This window comes from Anabrus simplex, chromosome 4, assembly GCF_040414725.1.
Source record: "Anabrus simplex isolate iqAnaSimp1 chromosome 4, ASM4041472v1, whole genome shotgun sequence".
Taxonomy (NCBI): domain Eukaryota; kingdom Metazoa; phylum Arthropoda; class Insecta; order Orthoptera; family Tettigoniidae; genus Anabrus; species Anabrus simplex.
Window position 1 is genome coordinate 304,436,721 of NC_090268.1, and position 25,251 is coordinate 304,461,971.

The 25,251-nt window shown below is 39.7% G+C and overlaps 1 protein-coding gene across 3 annotated transcripts in view; it reads right to left on the reverse strand.

The window, feature by feature from the left end:
* S1P (membrane-bound transcription factor site-1 protease) overlaps nt 1-25,251 on the reverse strand; it is a 329,279-nt gene that overhangs the window by 37,276 nt on the left and 266,752 nt on the right. The window lies entirely within an intron of this gene.

Below are 25,251 nucleotides of genomic sequence, written 5' to 3' on the forward strand. Positions count from 1 at the left end.
AAGCGGGAAAACAACAAAGATTGGAAATTATCCCATACAGCAAGGACGGACATTTGCTTCAGACACTTGTCCTCAAGGCCACGCTTCCGCTCTCACTTCACCACAGTGAAAAGGTTAACTCCTTGTAGCCTTCTGTCTGTTGGTCTTCCTCTAGATTTACCTCCTTCCATTCTCAAATTAAATATCCTTCTCAGCAATCTTTCCTCAATCATTCTATGCATGTGCCCATACCACTCTAATCTTGATCTTTCTACTCTAGCTGTCATGCGATCCTCTTTCACTGTCCCTCTTACTCTTTCAATCCTCCATCTGTCCACTCTAATCCTACTCCTAAGATTACCCATGTTTCTGATCCATTATTCAGAATGGGAACGTAGGTGGTGTTATATAAAATCTATCTGCACCTCTTTGGCGCTTCTCTGTTCCCTATAGAATCCCTTATACACTTAAAGAATAATAGTTTGGTAAAAAAAAAAAAAAAAAAAAAAAGCTAATAGGAAATGTGACAGGTACATAGTGACCAGAATAGGTAAGAGTACAAACAATGTAAAAAGGATGTATAGTATGCAGTGACAAGAGGTAAGTGCAAAAGATGAGTTGTACAGAAAATTGGAAGCATCAAAAGGGATTTTTACTAAATCTGTTAAGTACAGCCACAGTGAGGGATAAAGCAACAAAATATCCAACAAGTGTGAAACAAGTGAAGAATGAGGGTGGGACAGGGCTTACGACAGAATGGAACATCAAACAAAGGTAGTAAGACTATTTCAGCATACTGCAAAATGAACCACATCCTAGAAGAAATCAAGGAATTGAAATACCGAATGAGAACATAAAATAAAACGTCAGGAGATACTGGAAGACTGAATAAGATGAAGAATGGCAAGGCTGTTGGGCAAGATGACATACTGGCAGAGACATGAAAGACTCTAGGGGAAGAGGGAGTAGTTGCATTATCTAGTGAACAAGATCCACTATGAAGAATCCATATCCAATGCATACTACACAAGGGCCATCGCACAGGAGACAAACATCAGCTGAGCATTTGTTATGCGAATATACATACCTAGCGGTTTTACCCGTAACATCTGCACTTACATCAAGAGCTCCATGGTCATGATCTCGAAGCCCAGGTGGTGTTCTGTCAATGGACTCTACAACATATGGACACTGGTCTTGCCTTTTTAGCGACTATCTTATTTACAGATGAAGCGCAGTTCCACAACAATGGAACCGTGCATTACTGAAGTGTGGATAATCCCCACTAGGTAGAAAGGCAGCTTTTCAGCTGCAGTAGGGAGTGTACGTATGGTGTTGCATCGCGGGTGATCACCTCATTGATCCCAATTTCTTTGAGGGACCTCTGATGGGAGAACGCTATCTGCAGTTTCTCCAAGATGAACTAACACTGTTCCTGGAACATGTACCACTCTTTGACTGCTGCAGGATGTGGTTTCAACATGACAGATTTCCACTGCACATGACAGTAGTCATCTGGAACCATCTCCATGGAGCGTATCCTGATAAATGGATAGGAAAAGGAGGACCTGTCCCCTGGCCTGTCAGATTCCGATTTTATGTCCTTGGATATTTTTCTTTGGGGCATGTAAAACAGGGGTGAGACAGTCCTGGTCACCTTAGACAACTCATCACTGAGGCATGCCTATCCATTACCCCGAGAAGCTGCAATGTGCCAGATCGTCCTTATAACATCGCATGCAGCTCCGTATCGACCATGGAGGTCGTCAGTTCGAACAGGTGCTGCATTAAACGATGTAGGTAACTGAAATCCTGTCAATATTTCCTAGCCTCTTCCAACCTAGCTCCATTATATATGCTAACATACCAACGGCCCCTTTCAGGGCCAAATAAACAAATAATTAGTCTGAGGAAACTATTAAGTATGAAACTTTGCCACATCCCAGGCAAGTGGCTATAAAGGAAAAGAAAATACTTACGTGGGATTCGAACCTCGTAACCCTCGAGCACTGTTCACTTCCGACTGTACTCCTGTCAAGTGAGCTATTGCAAGGCTTGACATGCAGCAGGCAGTTTCCAGCCTATGCAACAGCTGTTCCTGGTCTGTGCACCTCCTGTTATAAGGTACATGTTCTTCATATCTGTGTTAGTTTCAGGTTCATTTGGGGTACTCATAATGAACTAATGGTGACACTCAGCTTGCATCCGGGAGATAGTAGGTTCGAATCCCACTATCGGCAGCTCTGAAAATGGTTTTCCGTGGTTTCCCATTTTCACACCAGGCAAATGCTGGGGCTGTACCTTAATTAAGGCCACGGCCGCTTCCTTCCAACTCCTAGGCATTTCCTATCCCATCGTCGCCATAAGACCTATCTGTGTCGGCGCGACGTAAAGCCCCTAGCAAAAAAAAAAAAATGGTGACACTCATGATTCCTGCTGTTTTTCAGCCCATAATCACACATCTCATTATATTATTCCGGTTTAGGGAGAGGGAGCGATGTATTTCAGAAATGTATGAACACAGCGGGTTGCATAAAACTAGATCACAAGGGGCAGGTGAACCATCCGGTATATAGACTAGGGGAGAGATTATCGCAAACCAGAGAGTTTAAGTATCTTAGCTCATATTATATCATGGAGAATGGAGGACTGAACAGAGAAATCAGTCACAGGATTCAGGCTGGATGGAGAAACTGGAAGATGATAGGTGTGCTACGTGACCAGAGGGTTGGGAAAGGATGAAGGGAATGGTATTCAAATGGGTTGTGAGGCCAGCCACGATACATAGTAGTGAAACATGGCCAGTGAAAAAAGTCCATAAGAAAAAGCTGAAAGTGGCAGAAAAGAGAATGTTGAGGTGGATGATGGGAAGACATGCATAAATAGGACACAGAATGAGAATGTACGAGAGATGTGCGGTGTTGTGGAAGTATCAGGGAAGATATATGAGAAAAGACTGCTATGATTTGGACACATTATGAGGTGAGAGGAGGACTATGTGGAAAGGAGGGTATTCAGCCTGCAGGGTGTAAAGACGAGCATGAGGGAGGCCAAAGAAGAGACAGGAATGTGTGGCAGAGGCCATGAGGGAAAAGGGAATACGTTGGGAGGACATACTCAACAGGAAAAATTGGAAGAGGAAAGTTAGGAACAGTGACTCATAATGAAGAAAAATAAGAAGACTGCCCCTCTGCCTCATTCATTTATTTCCCTCCTGTTTCTCTGATGACACTTCCCAAGCATTTAAAACTGTCTGCTTTCTGTAGTTTCTATCCTCCACGTGTTATTTCCAAACCTGTGCTATTCCTAACTAGTGTTGTAATGACTACTTCACACTTCTTTGTTAAGAATGTCATTCCATATACAAAAGACTACTTCTTCCCACACATCTAGCAGTTCTTGTCCTTCTTCCTCACTATCATTCCATATCATTGGAGCATCTGCAAACAGCATTGCTTTTCATCTTCTCCAATCCTTATCATATCAAGTTCAATAAACAAAAATTGCTTATTGAAGGTAGACAATACAAATTACTTATGAGGTAGGTATCAATCTTTTCAGAGTGATATTATACTATTCGTTGCTGACCGTAGAGGTGGATATAGTGAACACTAAATATAGTTATGTTGTTATTTCCTAAGAGACTGAGTTGACAACATTTGCTACTATTTCAGGAACAAAACACAGTATTTCTTTTTTCTTTTCTAAAAGCATAAACATAACAGAGTTAATTTTAAAAGTGGTCACTATTAAAATATGGGTACTTTTACAGAAGCTTTCTTTTGCTCAGTGTTTTTGTTAACTTACTTCAAATTATCCACATAAGGAAAATCTTCAGATTTGATTTTTGAACACAATGACGACGGGCCCTGAACGGAGGCTGCTACCCCATGTAGACCGGATAGTTCAAGCCTCCAAGAAAGAAATTACACTGCTGCACTCAAACTACTGTAACTCAAAAATTATTCAAGATATCGACCTCAAACTTGGGACGTGTACTCACTATGTTGCTTAGTAGTCTGTACGGTGTTATACCTTTCAAAGCAATACCATTTGTGACTCCATTTCATTGTCTTTCTAAGCGATATGTAGTATGAATGCCCTGTTTATGCCTTTCGTTTACTTATTGTATTCAAGTATACAAGGATTTCTTTTTACAGTTACTCCCCGTTTAGTTTTAGCCATTAATCATGTTACGATCTCCGCTACCGCTACATATACATCCTACCTTCGCATGCTGGTTTTCGCCGATCACGCCGCCACTGCTTCATTCACTCTTCTGCTATGCTCACCTGTCGCCTGCCTACTCTGTTCATCACGTGATCCTGACGTCATCTTCTTCTCCACGCACCGCCTCCTCTACCTGAGTGTGTGCTTGCGCTAACCTCTATTGGACACGTGATTATGACGTTTCTGGAATATGCTGGTTTTCAACTTCTCTATTCTTCTCAATGTTTCTGTACGATTATATAATCTCGCTCCACCGCTCAAAATATTGAGTCTGGCTTCGTTACGGAGTGGTGGAAGCAGCCATACTACTGCTACGTTCGATATTGTCATTTAGCATCTGGACTGTTATTTTCTTCAGGTTATCCAGTGAGCAAGTTTTATCATAATGTTATTTGGACATTAAATTCTTCATTGGGCCATCTGCCCCACGTGAACTTTACTTTGGCCAGCTTATTTCGGCATCAAATATATATGCAAGACATTATTTCGACTAAAACCTTTCAAACACGAACTGTACTACGGACAATGGAATTTTGAAATCACAATATCTATTTCCTTGGACCATCGTTACCTTTTGATATAATGTTTATTTAACACATTCTGCAGCATAACTTCACCCGGCGAAGAGAATCCCTTTCCCCGTTCAATCCCTACTTCATTTTTATCCTTTTTCCTTCTTTTCACTTTTTCTTTCAGGTTGCTTCCTCTGTATCAACTTATATTATTCTTCATTGTACACTTTATACTTATTCATACGGTTTTGATGTTTTATATTGTAAATGTGGCACATTTTCCTTGTCTTTCAAGGTTTCCTCTATATATTTCAGTCTAGCAAACTCTTGTCTGCAATTTACTAAACTTGTTGAAAAATGTTTACTATTTTTATTATCTGTTAAATACATATCCTGCTTGCTTTGTTAAATTTGAGATTTTCTTGTTCCTGTCACCTTCTTTTGGTCCTATTCCTTCTCACTATGCAAATTCTGCTGTAAATTATTATTATTATTATGATTATTATATCGTGCTGCTTCTTCTACCACGTATATGTTTGAGCTATCAACTAATATTGTATACTATTTTATCTCTGCTTCGTATGTACCTACGACGATAGCTGAAGGTATCTGTATTATTCCCGAACACCCTCACTACCACTATATTGATAATCGGGCCCCTCAGAACAGTAAGATAACAGAGCAATCTCACCTCAGTATGATAGCAAACTTCTTCTCCCACCTCAATCATTAGAAATATCTACACTGACTGACAGAGCAAATGCAACACCAAGAAGGAGTGGTCAGAACTTTATGCCAATTGCAGGGTAGACTGACGTCACTGAGGTATGCTCATGATGTGAAATGCGCCGCTGTGCTGCGCACGTAGCGAACGATAAATGGGACACGGCGTTGGCGAATGGCCCACTTCGTACCGTGATTTCTCAGCCGACAGTCATTGTAGAACGTGTTGTCGTGTGCCACAGGACACATGTATAGCTAAGAATGCCAGGCCGCCGTCAACGGAGGCATTTCCAGCAGACAGACGACTTTACGAGGGGTATGGTGATCGGGCTGAGAAGGGCAGGTTGGTCGCTTCGTCAAATCGCAGCCGATACCCATAGGGATGTGTCCACGGTGCAGCGCCTGTGGCGAAGATGGTTGGCGCAGGGACATGTGGCACGAGCGAGGGGTCCAGGCGCAGCCCGAGTGACGTCAGCATGCGAGGATCGGCGCATCCGCCGCCAAGCGGTGGCAGCCCCGCACGCCACGTCAACCGCCATTCTTCAGCATGTGCAAGACACCCTGGCTGTTCCAACATCGACCAGAACAATTTCCCGTCGATTGGTTGAAGGAGGCCTGCACTCCCGGCGTCCGCTCAGAAGACTACCATTGACTCCACAGCATAGACGTGCACGCCTGGCATGGTGCCGGGCTAGAGCGACTTGGATGAGGGAATGGCGGAACGTCGTGTTCTCCGATGAGTCACGCTTCTGTTCTGTCAGTGATAGTCACCGCAGACGAGTGTGGCGTCGGCGTGGAGAAAGGTCAAATCCGGCAGTAACTGTGGAGCGCCCTACCGCTAGACAACGCGGCATCATGGTTTGGGGCGCTATTGCGTATGATTCCACGTCACCTCTAGTGCGTATTCAAGGCACGTAAAATGCCCACCGCTACGTGCAGCATGTGCTGCGGCCGGTGGCACTCCCATACCTTCAGGGGCTGCCCAATGCTCTGTTTCAGCAGGATAATGCCCGCCCACACACTGCTCGCATCTCCCAACAGGCTCTACGAGGTGTACAGATGCTTCCGTGGCCAGCGTACTCTCCGGATCTCTCGCCAATCGAACACGTGTGGGATCTCATTGGACGCCGTTTGCAAACTCTGCCCCAGCCTCGTACGGACGACCATGGAGAACCATCCCTCAGGACACCATCCGCACTCTTATTGACTCTGTACCTCAATGTGTTTCTGCGTGCATTGCCGCTCGCGGTGGTCCTACATCCTACTGAGTCGATGCCGTGCACATTGTGTAACCTGCATATCGGTTTGAAATAAACATCAATTATTCGTCCGTGCCGTCTTTGTTTTTTCCCCAACTTTCATCCCTTTCGAACCACTCCTTCTTGGTGTTGCATTTGCTCTGTCAGTCAGTGTAATTCACTATCACTCAGTACCTATTATAACCGGTCTGTACATAATTAATCACAATTATCGGTAGCCATCAGCAACTGAATATGCCACACCATGTTGACATTCGCACCAGAGCTCCAGGGAATAGCTCTACATATTCGACATTATTTAGTTAAATACATGAAGGTTTAAAGAAAGAAAGATGCAGCGATAATTTATATTCCATGACTGCACTATTTGGAACCCCTAATCTTTCCCCATTTTCATCAATAATCAAGGAAATACAAGGTGCATAAAAGCAAGAATTCTCATAGCCCGGCACCTACTGTCGGCTGTCACCTATCGTAAGCTGAGAAACTACGAGTATGTTCAGGGCTCATCACCCACGTGGCACATCAAACAATGAATCTGCATATAAATGATGAAATACTTCGTCATCACAAAGGGCACGTTGCCATTGTACAAAGACTGTACAATTAAAAAATTACATTGACACTAAAATGTACGATATTTCTACTTTATAGCATGATTGAAAGTAGTTAAAATTATAGCCAACAGATAGCACAACAAGTTACATACAATGGCCATGCGTAAAAAACGACGATCTCCAGGGCCTATCAACAACCGCTGGCCGCAGAACTATAGAGATCTCCGGGGCCGGTCGTCAATGTGTCAACAGCCTAACAAACAATACTGCAAAGAATGACAAGTTCATTCTTTGCAATGATATTGCCAACCAGAGGAGAAGAAAAAAAAAAGAACAAATCTTTATCTCAATCTTAAAATCAAAATAACAAAAATTGGAAAAGATATCTCATTTTTGAAACAACATTTACTTAATAATTTTATTTCCAAATTTCTAGTCACAAAAAGACCAAGAACCAAAACTGGGCACAAAAAACACAAGCAAAAATTAACTCCATTCAACTTAAAAGCAAAATTAAATTCTTACATAAGAAGAAATCCATTTTAAATGCCAAACTATACAATGTACATTTAAGTGCTCCCCATCTCTTGGCCCCATTACAATGAGACTTATTTCAACACCATGTCAATGAAAAACTTTTCAATATTTTATCCAAAAAAAAAAAAATATGTCATTTAAATAAAAAGATAGAAAATCTCAATAATAGGAAACTTGTCAACAAGTTGGGAACACATTCTATTTCTCCCAATGACATCACCTCTCACACTTTCCATCCTCGTATATAGAACCTTATTGAATTACCATCAAAATGAAATAGAACAAACTTTCTTCAGTAAAGGTCCCAAACACAATTAGAGATTTTCCAATTCCAATTCAAATAATTTAATAATCACTGTAGCCGAAACAGAACACATTATTAGTAAATTACCAATAGACGAACAGGATGTTTTAGGATATGAAGCAAAGAAAAAACATAAAAACATAATTAAAAGAAAACTCTCAAGATTCCAATATCTCCAATAAACAGATAACATGTCTCAAATGGAAGATATATACAATAACATTATAGTCACTAAAGTGACAAAGGTAATACCAGAGTCCTGATGATCAAAGATGAATATGTAAAAAAAAAAAATTAATGGAATAACATTTTTAGATGACAAATTTTTAATAAGAAGATAGGACCCCACCAATAAAATCCAGAAGAATCTGAAACAGTTGCTCAAGAATTCTTCTTTCCTTTTTAACGAACAAAAAACTTCCAAATTTGTAAATATGAACCCTATACTCCCTCCAGCAAAAGCCCTGTCTAAAATCCACAAAGAAAATATTCCTATCAGACCAATTATCAATTGCAATCAATGAAATTAAATTATGGTTTCCTTCTGGGAACTAAATTTTTGATATAAAGGCAAAACGCAGGTATTTATACAAGTGGAGGCACATGCTTCCCCTAGTGCACCGTCACTGCATTGCCCTACATAGGAGGCTTGTACTGGTGTCTCAACGGCGCATTAGCTGCCAGCGTCTTAGAAAGGTATAGCAATCCAACTGATGAGCCCACTGGTGCACTGGGGTGAAAGGCTGATAATTTCACGATTGGAAAAGCCTAACGAGCTTTGATGTTTTTAACATTTACAATCGATGAAATTAAATGATGGTTTCTTTCTGGGAAAAAAATTGTTGATATAAAGGCCAAAGGCAGGCATTTACATAAGCAGAGACACATGCTTCTCCTAGTGAACCGTCACTGCATTGTCCTACATAGGAGGTTTGTAGCGGTGCCCCAACGGCACATTAGCTGCCAGCGCCTTGGAAAGGTGTAGCAATACAACTGACGAGCCCACTGCTACACTGGAGTGAAACACTGGTAATTTCACGACTGAAAAAGCGTATAGAGCTTCAATGATTTTAAGCTTCATTCTGGATAACAGAAGCCTCCGTGGCTTAGGCATCAGCACGCTGGCCTCTTACCGCAGTTCAAATTGACACAAGTGTAATCGACTAATATAACTTGGAAACAACATTCTTTAACCCATGGGTAAATAATGCAAATATTGATTATTATTATTATTATTATTATTATTATTATTATTATTATTATTATTATTATTATTATTATTATTATTGTACCGGGTGGTACACCCCTATGCCGTACTTTTAAATCATGCGCCAAGAAAACCTCCTCTACAGGAGAAACACTGAACTTAAAACTAAACCTCCTAAATCTTTTGCTCAGAAGATGTCACTACCTTAATTTTGTGATTATGAAGTTGCCAGTACTGTGTGAATTTCAACGTGCTTTGTTTTCTGTTCTTCAAGAAGTGTGGAATTTCTCTCATAGATGTCTGTGCTAAAAAACTATAATCATGCACCCTGGTGCGAAGTTAAGGAACTTTTTTGAAGAAATTTTGTATTCATAATTTTGTCCTTTACTAAATTATGTTCATTAATTTTTGGGTTGGCGATATTGACCTTTTCTTTCCACCAGGTTTGAATTCAGCCAATCCTTAATTTCTGTAATTAATTTTCAGCCTATCACAGGTTTCTTCTTCGATTTTGTGTGTAACTTTTCATCCACCAATAAAAGTGAGAGGGTGTGGCTTGTTTATTCATGAAAGGTCTTGAACTTTCCCCGAGGGTTTATAAACTGTGGATTTTCACGTCTCTTGGCCATTTGATCAACATCTATCTAAGTGTGTGGATGTGAAGCAGGAGGCGGGAGGCGCCTCTTTCATCAGGCAGCAGGTCTTTAGCAAGGTAATGGCCATTTAACATCTTTATTTCTTGCTAGCTCAGCAGTTTAACCCGCGGGAAAGGTCCTAAACCTTTACCATGTAACCTATCTTTCTAAACATGTAATTTTCTGCCGTCTTATGTAAAAACTTAATTAAATCTGTAACTGTAATTCTGGGATAGAGAGTGATTTACCCTCTCGAGCCCCCCTTCATTTTGGTTTGAGGTGACTACATTTTGGTAACTGATTTTCTTCTCTTCCTTAATGTTTTAAAATTTCTTTCTTATATGGGTCACCTCCATAGTTTGAGAATAGCCCCTGTTCATCGGCCTTGCGCCCGTTAGGTTTTAGGAAGCTACGTAGAGGAGTGCAAGTATCCGCCTCCTTCCTTTTTGTTTGGGCCTTTTATTTAACGGTTATTTCTTTTACTCGAAGGCCCTGTAGGTTGGGTACGAGATACCCGTTTCAATTTGTAAGCTTGGCCATGGAAGGCCAGAAAGAGTAAGACATTTTTGGTACTGCCTTGACTAGGCTGGAAAAGCTGAGAGCACGTCTGCTCTTTTCAAGTATTGTAAAAGTGCCTCTAGGAGGCTAGATATTGTAAATTAGGGAGCAAGTACTCCAGGTATTAGGGGATTTCTGCCCTTTTGTAAAATTTTGCTCCTCTAAAAGGGTTGATCTGGAAGCTCACAGATTGTAAAACTAGGGGCTGGTAGCCCAAGTGTGTTAAGGATTTGAAGTCTTGGATTTTTCTAAAGTCTTGTTTTTAATTTGCTATGTAATTGTTATCTCACTAAGTGAGAATTTGTTAACTTGTTGCTTTTCAAAAATATAACCTTCCATTTCAGTTTAAATTCTTTCTTGACAAGTAGGTAGACCCATTCACCCCGGCACCTTCTTTTACCTCTACTGATCCACCAAACCACGGTAACAATTATTATTATTATTATTATTATTATTATTATTATTATTATTATTATTATTATTATTATTATTACTTGTGTGGTATGGCTATGAAGTGTTTACATTCGTTTAGCATTAGTATTATTATTTACGTAGTTGTGTACGAACCGTATTTGGTATACTCACGAGCATATTATTTGTGAGGTTATGTCATGAAACATCTGCTGTATATATATTAATATGAGTTTGTTTAATGAAAGAACACATAATTAATAGTATATAATCTATTATTACCTGTATACATTATGTATAATCCAATATAACATTGTGCAACACACTGTAATATCCATAATAACATATCTTTGGCACTAGATAGGTATAGAAAATTCTTTACATTGTAACTAAGCTATTGAAGACTCTCGAATTTATGAGAAAATATGTTGTGTCATATTCTTCTAAAAGCTTGGCCAGGCATTGTATATAAAAAGGCAGTCGTGGGAGTAGAGTGGAGTTGTTTCAATGAGAATTGTGTGGAAGTCATGATAGCTGAGTGTTTGAAGTCAAGTATGTGAAATGGTTTTGTTGGGTTGGTAGTTGACATTAGTGATGGGACATTCGATTCATTTTACTGATTCACAATTAAGTATTTATTTATTTTCCACCTAGTCGATACAATGATTGCTTAAGGCAATTTAATGGTTAAAAGTGGTACATGTTTCCTATATTATCAACATCTTCAGCCACATAACACTGTACATATATGAAAAATATATAAATTGACAAAGTAATGCTTTAGAGGAAGTGTCCTTAAAATTAACATAAGATTGACAACATTAAAACAAACAAATAACTCAAGAGAAAATATATTATGTAATCATTTTACTGAATCGATTAATTTGGTTCCATTCACGTTACTGAATCGATACAGTGATCTGATTCATGGCACATTACAGTCACCGCTCCTACTGAATCTGTGTAGTATGTACTGGAAAGACAGCAGCAACAGCATTCAGTGCTCACTGCTGCCATCTGGTCTTCACACTATGAACTCCTTTCTTAGAAAAATGCTAGTCAGTCTAATACATCGAAGGTTTCCGGCGACGCAAGATGGGAAAGGTCTGGGATTAGGAAGGTAGCAGCCATGGCCTTAATTAAGGTACAGTCCCAGCATTTCCTGGTGTGAAAATGGGGAAACTACAGAAAACCATCTTAACAGCTGCCGACGGTGGGATTCGAGCCCACCATCCCCCGAATGCAAGCGCATAGCTACACGATACTAACCGCAAGTCCAACTCGCTCAATCATTTTTGAAAATATGTATTTTTCTATCAGCAGAGGATTTTTTAAAATCGTCATATTTTGTATAGGCCCACTGGTTTTCTGATTCAACAGACTATTGTTTAAGTTATTGCATCAGTCGGCTCACTTACTGTCCACATATGACTGAAGTCTTGTGCAACGAACTGACATAAGAACTGAGAAAATACTTTTTTTTTTTTTTTTTGCTACTTGCTTTAATACCAATATAATGGTCCATTATTGGACAATATAAATTTTCCACCTAACTCATTTTTGGTTGCCTGCGTTTCGCCCTCATGTGCTAAGTTGGGCTCATCAGTTGGTCCTTAGCACAACCTACCAAGACGCAAGGCTAGTGCATACCGTGGAGGCCACTGCATAGGCTACTTGAAGCCACCAGCAGTGCCAATGCACTATGGGAGACTATGTCTCACTTCCAAAAATTGATGCCTGCCTGGCCATCAGATGATATAGATGTTGATTCCCATAGGGAACATGAAATATTTGTCCTGAATGAGTAAATTTATAATACCGATATAATGGTCCGTTATTGGACATTATAAATTTTCCAGCTAACTCATTCTTCTTGGTTGCCTGCGTTTTGCCCTCATGTGCTATGTTGGGCTCATAAGTTGGTCCTTAGCACACCTACCAAGACGCAAGGCTAGTGCATACCGTGGTAGCCACTGCATAGGCTACTTGAAGCCACCAGCAGTGCCAATGCACTATGGGAGACTATGTCTCACTTCCAAAAATTGATGCCTGCCTGGCCATCAGATGATATAGATGTAGATTCCCATAGGGAACATGCCAGGCAGGCATCAATTTTTGGAAGTGAGACATAGTCTCCCACAGTGCACTGGCATTGCTGGTGGCTTCAAGTAGCCTATGCAGTGGCCTCCACGGTATGCACTAGCCCTGCGTCTTGGTAGGTGTGCTAAGGACCAACTGATGAGCCCAACTTAGCACATGAGGGCGAAACGCAGGCAACCAAGAATGAGTTAGCTGGAAAATTTATAATGTCCAATAACGGACCATTATATTGGTATTATAAATTTACTCATTCAGGACAAATATTTCATGTTCCCTATGGGAATCAACATCTATATCATCTGATGGCCAGGCAGGCATCAATTTTTGGAAGTGAGACATAGTCTCCCATAGTGCGTTGGCACTGCTGGTGGCTTCAAGTAGCCTATGCAGTGGCCTCCACGGTATGCACTAGCCTTGCGTCTTGGTAGGTGTGCTAAGGACCAACTGATGAGCCCAACTTAGCACATGAGGGCGAAACGCAGGCAATCAAGAATGAGTTAGCTGGAAAATTTATAATGTCCAATAACGGACCATTATATTGGTATTATAAATTTACTCATTCAGGACAAATATTTCATGTTCCCTATGGGAATCAACATCTATATCATACTGGCTTTACGTCGCACCGACACCGTCTTATGGCGACGATGGGACAGGAAAGGGCTAGGAGTGGGAAGGAAGAGGCCGTTGCCTTAATTAAGGTACAGCCCCAGCAATTGCCTGGTGTGAAAATGGGAAACCACGGAAAACCATCTTCAGGGCTGCCGACAGTGGGATTCGAACCCACTATCTCCTGAATACTGGATACTGACCGCACTTAAGCGACTGCAGCTATTGAGCTCGGTGAGAGAATACTGAGCCGTTCATCCCAATATAAAACAGGTACTTTTGAGTGGTCATGAGCATGACTCATAGTCATAGGGCAGGCTAGAGTCGAGTTTAATTAATTGTCAAGTGTCAACTAAGTTATAATACTAGGATCCATTAAACTAATAAGTAGTATAACCTAACAGCCTACCTACTTACTAGCTACTTTAGAATTATGTTTTGACTACCTTTTTAACACTGCAACCATCTATTATTTAAATCTCCCTGTAAGAAGAGGACAGGGGCTGCCTGGCCGAAGCGGTAAAGGCGTGCCCGGTTCGCCCGGAAGGACGTGGGTTCGAATCCCTGTTAGGAAGTCGTAAAATTTAAGAAAAGAGATTTCCACTTCCGGAAGTGCATATGGCCCTGAGGTTCACTCAGCCTACACCAAAAATGAGTACCAGGTTAATTCCTGGGGGCAAAGGCAGCCAGGCGTAGAGCTAACCACTCTGCCCCATCACGTGCCGAGGTTAACAATAGTGGAAGCCTTTACCTTCCACTCCTCCAAGGGCCTTCATGGCCTGTAGAGAGGTGACTTTGCTTTGCTTTTTGTAAGAAGAGGACAGTGAATGCAAGTGGGTATTATTTTCAAATGAGCTGAGCTCGAGCGTCCATTATAGCATACAATTCTTTCAGTGTGTGTATTCTGTATGTATTGCTTCAGAGGAAGTTTGGCTCTCCACCAGTGTCCAGTGTCTCACTTAATTTACAAAAGGTATACATTTATTATTCAACCTGTTCAATACATACAGTACCATGTTATGTGGTTAATTAGACATAAAAGATGTGAATATTATGGACATGTTTTGCCCTTCTTATTGGGCATCATCAGCATATTAACTAATCTTAAAACAAACATTTAAAAAATGATAACATTTATGGTTTATAAGAATTGAGCTAAGATTTGTTATGATATTAAAATTTATGAAACAGTGGTTAAAAAATATGATATTGGGAAGTACAAGCACATGTTAAAATCATTGTAGACTAATTTAAAATCTTGTCTAAAAAAGTATTTGTATCGATATAAAGTTCTAAAAACGGCGTGTCTGGAACTGAAATGAAAGACAGACCAAGGCTGCTAACACTACAATATAGATATACATACGGCGTTTGATTTAATGACACTCTATTCATCGAGGTTCCTACATCTTCTAGAAGACTACACTTTTATATGAAAATAAAGTATAACCTTAAAATACTGATATAATCTCTCCTCATAGCAGCTCCAACCAGTACACTTTCGCAACGGTTATATCAGAGAGTATCTTAAACCAATCAACTTACTGAAGATACTCATAACATTTGCCTTTTCTTAACCTATCTTTTAATGTTGGAATGTATAATATAAACAAAATTCACCCTCTGACCTACGTTAGCAGCTACCGCAGCAAATATATGCTGACTTTCACAACGAAGAGGATCCATTTCAGTTCCAGACATACGCCATTTTTAGAACTTTATATCGATACAAATACTTTTTTAGACAAGATTTTAAATTAGTCTACAATAATTTTAACATGTGCTTGTACTTCCCAATATATTTTTTAACCACTGTTTCATAAATTTTAATATCATAACAAATCTTGGCTCAATACTTATAAACCATAAACGTTATCATTTTTTTTAAAATGTTTGTTTTAAGATTAGTTAATATGCTGATGATGCCCAATAAGAAGGGCAAAACATGTATATTCACATCTTTTATGTCTAATTAACCACATAATGTGGTACTGTATGTATTGAATAGGTTTAATAATAAATGTATACCTTTTATAAATTAAGTGAGATCGCTATTTTCAATACGGATAAAAAATGAAAGTAATGACTTGTAGTGTCCAGTGTGCCGATAAGGAGCCGTGTATATCTTGTGTCTCACTGAGCCGTGCTTGCGAATGATTCTTTCGACGTGCCATGATTCACTGTCTCACTCTAGCAGAAGTTCAGCTCCCCGCCAACGTCCAGTGTCCCACTAGTGAGCCGTGAGTGCGCCACTCAGTACTGTCCACTGGGAGTAAGCTGAATTGTGTGCCGTGAGCTCGCCGTTCCTGTGAATCGATTCATTTGGACACTTCAATGAATCGATACACACTGCTTTGAATCATGCATTCAGTAGCCAACACTAGTTGACATTCAACTGTTGCAGTCTCTCCTTATCCTTCGTAGTAGAGTTTTGTTTCACGACGGCAGTTCATTAGTGCGTGTGTGTAGAGGATGTAAATATAATTTGTGTAAATAACTTGCAAATAAAATAGTGTACACATTTGACAGCACTCCGTGTGTGCATCTTTTTGAATACATCAATATCCCGGTCATTCCATATGAGATTTGTGCTGGACAAAGCGGAGGCAGGACAGGTTTTTCTCTGGTTACTCTGGTTTTCCCTGTCATCTTTCATTCCAACAACACTCTCCATTAACATTTCATTTGATCTGTCAGTCATTAATCATTGCTCCAGAGGAGTGTAACAGGCTTCAGCAGCCAGCACAGTTCCTAACCTTGCTGCTAGATGGAGGCTTTATACATTCCATTCATGGCCCAGTCGAATGACTGGAAACAGGCTGCAGATTTTCATTTTTCTGGATAACAATTAATTACTTCACTTTTAACAATTTATCAATAGAAAGGGCTCCCAATGGGTTCACCATCCTCAAGCATAATTGGCAGTCATACGAATTTTAGTGAAAAATGGAAGGGTATGTATAGGTATTTTAAGGCAGAAACAGGTTCCAAGAAGGACATTCCATGAATAATTAATGAACAAGGGGAGTGTGTATGTGAGGATCTTCAAAAGGCAGAAGTATTCAGTCAGCAGTATGTAAAGATTGTTGGTTACAAGGATAATGTCGAGATAGAGGAGGAGACTAAAGCCAAAGAAGTAATAAAATTTACGTATGATAACAATGACATTTACAATAAGATACAAAAGTTGAAAACTAGAAAAGCGACTGGAACTGATCAGATTTCTGGGGATATACTAAAGACAATGAATGGGTTGGGATATAGTACCATATCTGAAGTACTTATTTGATTATTGTTTGGTCGGAGGAGCTATACCAGATGAATGGAGAGTTGCTATAGTTGCCCCTGTGTATAAAGGTAAGGGTGATAGACATAAAGCTGAAAATTACAGGCCAGTAAGTTTGACATGCATTGTATGTAAGCTTTGGGAAGGCATTCTTTCTGATTATATTAGACATGTTTGTGAAATTAATAACTGGTTCGACAGAAGGCAATTCGGTTTTAGGAAAGGTTATTCCACTGAAGCTCAACTTGTAGGATTCCAGCAAGATATAGCAGATATCTTGGATTCTGGAGGTCAAATGGACTGTATCGCGATTGACCTGTCTAAAGCATTTGATAGGGTGGATCATGGGAGACTATTGGCAAAAATGAGTGCAATTCGACTAGACAAAAGAGTGACTGAATGGGTTGCTATATTTCTAGAAAATCGATCTCAGAGAATTAGAGTAGGTGAAGCTTTATCTGACCCTGTAATAATTAAGAGGGGAATTCCTCAAGGCAGTATTATCGGACCTTTATGTTTTCTTATATGTATGTGTATGTTTAGTTCTCAGCCCGAAGGCTGGTTGGATCCTCAACAGCTCCGCCATCAGCTGTCATAAATGGCCTAGGCATCACTGAAGAGGCGTACTAGGGAAATATGGAGTGAGGTAGTTTCCCGTTGCTTTCCTCACCGAGCCAGAAGTTGCTATTAGATATCAGTCTGCCAAGCCCACTGAAATGCATGCACCACCTGACCCTATGAGCAACATTTTCACACCATTCATAGCAGGGACTGGCTGCATAAGGAATGGCATTACTAGCATCACTCATACCTCAGTCACTTTCATCTTGTCAAAGCCAAGGATAAAGCTGAGACAGATCAATGAAAGTAACAAATTTGATATAGCCCATATATAAATGATATATGCCCGTGTGGGGATTTACCAGTTACCTCCATCGGGCGCGTCCCATTGGAATTGGGGAAGCTCGCTGGCTCTGCTGCCAGCAGAGTCAGAGGGTAGTAGGGAAATAAAATACCACCGTGAAAAAAAAATTGGTCCCTTGCCAGGGTTACGGCGAAGACTGGTAAATGACCAGAAGCCAGAAAACATCTTGAGGCAACCTCTAGGGCTAACAACCCTAGTTGTAAAAGGATGGGTACCCGTCCAAAGCAAAGTCAAGTCAAAAAGCATGATGGCACAACATTTCAAGAAACATACCCCAGGGGGTAAATCTTCGGATAAATCCCTCGTCGTGAACGCCACGGCGCACGAGTCTCGTTCGGATTCTGGGAGAGACTCGACATCATGCAAGAGACGAGTCGGAGCGTCTCGGTGTACCCCGAAGAATCAAAAACTCAGACCAAAATCTAAAACCTTTCTAGCAACTTTCAACATAAATTCACTTACACAAACTGGCAAGCTGAAAACCCTCACCAAAGCTCTTCACGAAAATCAGATATCCATAATGGCCCTACAGGAAACAAGATACCCAGATGAAGAGATTTTTGAATCCGAAGGCTACCGATTTTTCAAGAGCAAAGCGCAAAGAGGAATCCTCAATGGAGCTGTGATGCTTGGAACTGCGTTTGCTGTTAGAACCAAGATCCTTAAATCGGTTGCAAATTTCGAACCTGTGAATGACAGATTGTCTATACTCACAATTAAATGTGCGAACAAAACCTACGCTCTAGTTAACGCACATGCTCCTACAAACGATAAGAACAAGTCTGATCCAGACGAAGTTGATAATTTCTGGGACCTACTGGATGAAAAATTAAACAAAATCCCCAAACACCATGACAAGCTTCTTTTGGGTGACTTCAATGCCCAACTAGGTCGTGAACAGAAGTACAAGAAAGTTATAGGAAATTACCCTGCTCACAAAAGAACCAATCCCAATGGCAAAAGACTGGTGTCCATTTGCGAAAATCACAACCTGCAGGTCATGTCGACCCGCTTTCGTCATCTACCCAGAAAGCAAATGACTTGGCGTTCTCCCGTCCAAACTCTCGGAGAGTTCCAAATTGATCATGTTGCAATCTCCAGGAGAAACAGCCCTGAGATTATGAATGTCAAGGTAAAGAAAGGCATCAATGTGGCCTCAGATCATTATGTCTCTTATCAAATTCAAACCAATTCTCGCAAACACAAGGAAGACAACCAAACAGATCACACGCTTCGACAATGATAAACTTCGGCAAAGGGTCGAGGAGTTCCAGGAGAAGGCTAGACCAAATGACTGTGACTTTAACAACGCCAAAAGTCTCCTTGTTGAGGCCGCCAAAGACGTTGCAGAAATCAAGAGAAGCAAAAAGCATGCCTGGTGGAATGGTACCTGTGAATCAGTCCTCCAAGAAAGACTCAATGCTTGGAAACAGTACTACTCTACGAAATCAGAAAATGATTGGGAAACCTACAAAAACCAACGTGCCCAAGCAGCTAGGGTGTTCGGAACTGAGAAACGTAAATACGAAAAATCTCTCACTGAAAAGATAGAACAAAACTTTAGGAAGAATGAAAGCAGAGAGTACTACAGAGCCTTCAAACGCAAACTCACTGGCTATAAACCACCATCTCTATGCTTTGAGCGAAAGGACGGCACACTGGCGACGTCAGATGAAGAAAATTGCAGCATTCTGGCAGATTACTTCAAGAATTTACTTAATTGCTCTAAACCGCAAAGCCCCATTGAGACCAAGGAACCCTTACTCAGGTACCCAGATTCCAGACCACCCGACAGGGATGAAATCAAGCGCCACATTGCCCGTCTCAAAAATAACAAAGCGCCGGGGGAAGACTCAGTAGTAGCAGAACTATGGAAATATGCCCCAGAGGAATCACTTGATATCTTGCAAAAGCAAATAGAAGAAATTTGGAACAAGGAGACTCTACCCGAAGATTGGAAAATAGCTTTGATCCATCCATTACACAAAAAAGGCAGCATGAAGAACATCAACAACTACAGAGGAATATCTTTGCTACCCGTGACTTACAAAATTCTATCACTTGCCATCCTGGAGCGTTTGGAAGCACAAGTCGAACATCAAATAGGTGAATACCAAGGAGGGTTCAGAAAAGGTCGCTCAACAGCCGAGCAGATCCAAAATCTCAAAACGATCATCAGATATTGTACACTAAGGTCCAAGCAGTATGTGTCTGTCTTTGTGGACTTTAAGAAAGCGTACGACTCCATTGACCGGGAAGTCCTGCTAAACATCTTAAATGAATTCGGAGTTGATTTGAAACTGCTGGCATTAATTAGAGCCACCCTGACCGATACAAAATCCAAGGTGAAGTTCCACGGATGTCTCTCGCATTCCTTTGACATCAAAACAGGAGTCCGACAAGGTGATGGGCTATCCCCGATACTCTTCAGCTGTGTTCTTGAAAAAATCATCAGAACCTGGCGGATGAGATTACAGGAAACCAACTATAGTCCATTGAGAATAGGAACCAAATCCAAGGGGATCGCAACAGACTGCTTAGCATTTGCCGATGATATTGCTGTTCTCTCAAACGACATAGAAACCGCTAGAGCTCAAGTTGAAATTTAAAAGGAAATTGCCGAACAAACTGGTTTGCAGATATCGTTTGAGAAAACAGAAGTAATGACTAATATCAAAGAGGCTCCACCAAAACTCCATACAAAATACGGGAACATCACCTGAGTAGACAAATTCAAATACCTGGGTGAGATCATCATGAAAAATGGACTGGACAAAGAAGCACTTCAGGAGCGAGTATGCAAACTAGAAATAGCCTACCAAACATCCCGCACAATCTACAACAAAAAATGCCTTTCCCAAAACACCAAGATACGTCACTATGAAACCGTTCTGAAGCCAGTAGTTCTATATGCAGCCGAAACCCTGTCTCTAAATGCCAACAACGGACTCCTTGAAGAACTAGAGAAAAAAGAACGCAAAATTGTGAGAGGAATCTTGGGATCAAAGTACAGAAATGGAATCTATCAAAACAGATCCAACGAGGAAGTCTACAGTAAAATAGAGAAAATTACCGACACAATCAGAAAAAGACGGGCACGATTTTACGGTCATCTGAAAAGAATGGACGAAAGAAAGTTAACTAAAGAAATCTTTCACTTTTTTGATTCAAACCCCAAAACCACAATTCCCTGGTTTAGAAATACCAAAGAAGACCTGCAAATGCTACGTATCTCAGCTGAAGATGCCCTTAACAGAGATCTCTTCCGCAAGAAAATATTGACGAACGGGCTACACCGAGGCGAGCAACCAAAGAGAAGACACGGTGCCCCTTGGACAGAGGAGCGTAAGCAGGCCCACTCACAAAGAATGAGGGAAATTTGGGCTCTAAAGAAGGCCAAGTTCAGTGTCAAATGCAACAAGACTTAACGTGGTCCTTGATGGCCCCAGCGAATTATATATATATAAATGATATATGCAAAGGAGTGGAATCGGAGGTAAGGCTTTTTGCGGATGATGTTATACTCTATAGAATGATAAATAAGTTACAAGATTGTGAGCAACTGCAACATGACCTCGAAAATGTTGTGAGATGGACAGCAGGCAATTGTATGTTGATAAACGGGGTTAAAAATCAGGTTGTGAGTTTCACAAATAGGAAAAGTCCTCTCAGTTTTAATTACTGCGTTGATGGGGTGAAAGTTCCTTTTGGGGATCATTGTAAGTATTTAGGTGTTAATATAAGGAAAGATCTTCATTGGGGTAATCACATAAATGGGATTGTAAATAAAGGGTACAGATCTCTGCACATGGTTATGAGGGTGTTTAGGGGTTGTAGTAAGGATGTAAAGGAGAGGGTATATAAGTCTCTGGTAAGACCCCAACTAGAGTATGGTTCCAGTGTATGGGACCCTCACCAGGATTACCTGATTCAAGAACTGGAAAAAATCCAAAGAAAAGCAGCTCGATTTGTTCTGGGTGATTTCCGACAAAAGAGTAGCGTTACAAAAATGTTGCAATGTTTGGGTTGGGAAGAAATGAGAGAAAGAAGAAGAGCTGCTCAACTAAGTGGTATGTTCCGAGCTATCACCGGAGAGATGGCGTGGAATGACATTAGTAGACGAATAAGTTTGAATGGCGTTTATAAAAGTAGGAATGATCACAATATGAAGATAAAGTTGGAATTCAAGAGGACAAACTGGGGCAAATATTCATTTATAGGAAGGGGAGTTAGGGACTGGAATAACTTACCAAGGGAGATGTTCAATAAATTTCCAATTTCTTTGAAATCATTTAGGAAAAGGCTAGGAAAACAACAAATAGGGAATCTGCCACCTGGGCGACTGCCCTAAATGCAGATCAGTATTGACTGATTGATTGATATTTTCTTTAATCATTTAATCTTTAAGCTCAGGCACTTTAGTTGAAATCTACATAGATCATTTGGTAAAATAGAAATAATCTCTGATAATAATGGGATTTTTTTGGAGGGGGGGGGGGTAAGATATATTGATGTTGTCTTTGCCATCATTGATCAAAGAATTACCAACAATCAAACCTTACTGGAGCATTTTAATTCTCTAAACCCCCACATAACATTCGCTGTAGGATCAGAAATCAACGGATACATAAATTTTCTGGACATTAAAATCACAAGAAATAATAATGATCCGACCTTTGACATTTTCAGGAAACCAACTCAAACACTCAATGTCATCACTAGAGCCCGGATTTCCATGCAAATGCATGTTTTCAAATAACCTGGTTACAATTCTCAAACTTTGCAGATATTCCTTTTATGGCTTAAGAATTCCAAATAACCGTTCTTTCTCACTGCATGTTTGCATGTTTTGGCCTTTTTAGGAGAAAATTAATGTATAATGCATATTTTGAAGATTTTGGATTTAACAGTGAATATTTGGACTTTTATATGACTTTTCTTGTGACTTTGGCGCATATATAATGTTAACTTGCATGATAGTGTCTTTTATGAATGCTGGTTTGCAGAATTTAGGACCCTGTTTCCACGTTATACAATATGTCTCTTACTGAGAGACTGAGAGAATATATTCCCGGCATCCTATATGAGAACTTAATTTAGTACATAAGGTAGAGGACCTATAATCCAATTAACCAAACACTTTCTTATCTGATGCTTGAGTAAACACTGATGTAAGCCGGAAGGTCCCATAATGATCTATGTAATTCTGAGGAATAAGTTGCCCCAGTTATACATTGTTATAAATCAAACTGTAAATTGTGCATTACTCAATGATGGCTCATTTTTCGTCTGTGTTAGACGAACAGAACAAAACTTGTATCGCACTTCTGTGACGCCTCGTTACTGAGGTAGCAGCTTATAGTGACGGGACTATTGAATGAAAACTACTGAATTATTTGATAGTCGTCAAATAACGTTACAACCAATTATTTCTGTTTGCATTCGGTTTTCATTCAGATCGCAAGTTCCAATTGTTTCCACTAGTTACCACTGAAATAGGCCTCCTCTTTTGTTATGGAGTGAAGTCAGATTCATTTATTAAAACTGAATAAATATCTGATTCAAAGTTGTATAATAATAAATGCAATTTTATTATTGTGCACTTTATCAATAGATAATCATGTTATAGTTTTTATAAATACTTTCCATATACTAAGCATGAACCTCAACTGATTGAACGTTAACCTTAAATGAATGGAATTTTAAAAAAATTAATATATGCACTATTACTTGGTCCTAGGAAAATATGCTGTTTTTTCATTTAGTTCAGTTTGCTGTATTCACATTACTTTAATATGGTGTGTCATTACAATAAGTTGTGAACCTAACCTACGTCTGAAATTACCTAATATTTGTTATTTTATGAACAGACGATCTTACATTTTTTAACTTGTGGTTAGGGACACAAAAATGCATTTTATGTATTTAAAATGAAATGTAATGACATTTAAAATGAAATGTAATGACCACAATTACTTTAATTCGGGACATTTTATCTTATTTTATAGACCAACGTATTTCAGTTTCCAATCACTTCACTTGAACATTGTGTAACGTTTGTTACTAGTCTCCATATTTCCGCTTATATCACTACCAACAAAAGAAACACGCTATCAAAATCGGTAGTATAATACAACAATCCACATTTTGGTAGTTACTAACAAATTACTTATTACTAGTTACTAGTATTACTGCAGTACAAAACACACATTTCTACTTTATAATCGATTTCAAACCGAATGAAAACTACCATTCGATAGTCCCGCTTCACAATCGGTAGTCTACCAATAGTTAAAAACATTTGATATTCTCGTCACTAGCTTATGAACCTTGGTTTTGCACTGAACCCTCTTCCGTTGTTATACTGGATTTTCCTACCTGGAACTCTCACTCATCACTTTGTTATCGCAGGAGGCAATCGTTACCAGTTATTGAGGACATTCAAATATGTCTGCTATGATTGCACGGAGAAGTAGTTTCGGCAGCTATAGATAAGTTAAACAAAGTGATCCTGATTTTGAATTCATCAAGCTTATACTGTATAAGACGTATTGAGGTGAAAATGCAAAAGACGTGTAATGTGACCTCACTTTGTCCCAGATGTCTTCATTTAAATATGCACCTGTCACTTTTTGTGATGTAGAAAGGTAATTTCCTGTCCTTAAGAATGTGCTGACAGATAAACGGATGAGCTTAAATCAAGACAACTTGGAGAAATTAGTTGTTGTGCAATGTTTCAAAAGGAACTGAATTTTGATAGTGCATATTTTCCAGTTTATCGTGCATGTTTTAAGATTTGATAGTGCATGGAAATCCGGACTCTAGTCATCACATATGATTCCCTCGAACCTGGTGTTCATAAAAGGGCTGCCTTTTACAGCATGAACCACAGAACCACTAACATCCCTTTTACAGAAAAGAAATAAAATACCGGTAACATATACACTACAGGGTTGAATAACAGTTACAATAGAAGCTTCGTTGACAAAATCATCAACAAAATAAAAAACAAACCGAATACCATGATAAAATTCAACTCTAAGAAAAAGAAGGATTTCATCACTTTTACATTCAACAATAGCCATTCATATCAGATCTCCCACACATTTAAGAAACGCTAACTTCAACATCGCATTCAGGGCAATAACAATAATTAGAGATATTTCTATCACACATGTTAAATTACAGTGACAAATATTTAAATTCTGGCATTTACAAACTTACATGCTCCCAATGTGTTGTCAGTTACATAGGACAAACAGGGAGAAATCTTTTCAATTCTATACACAAAAAAAAAAAAAATTCAGCCATAAGTAATCATATGACTGAGTCTAATCACTCGTTTTCTTCCGTAGAATGGGATCTAGACATTATTTATCTAGCTAATGAGGGTATTCTACTAACCATATTGGAGAATAA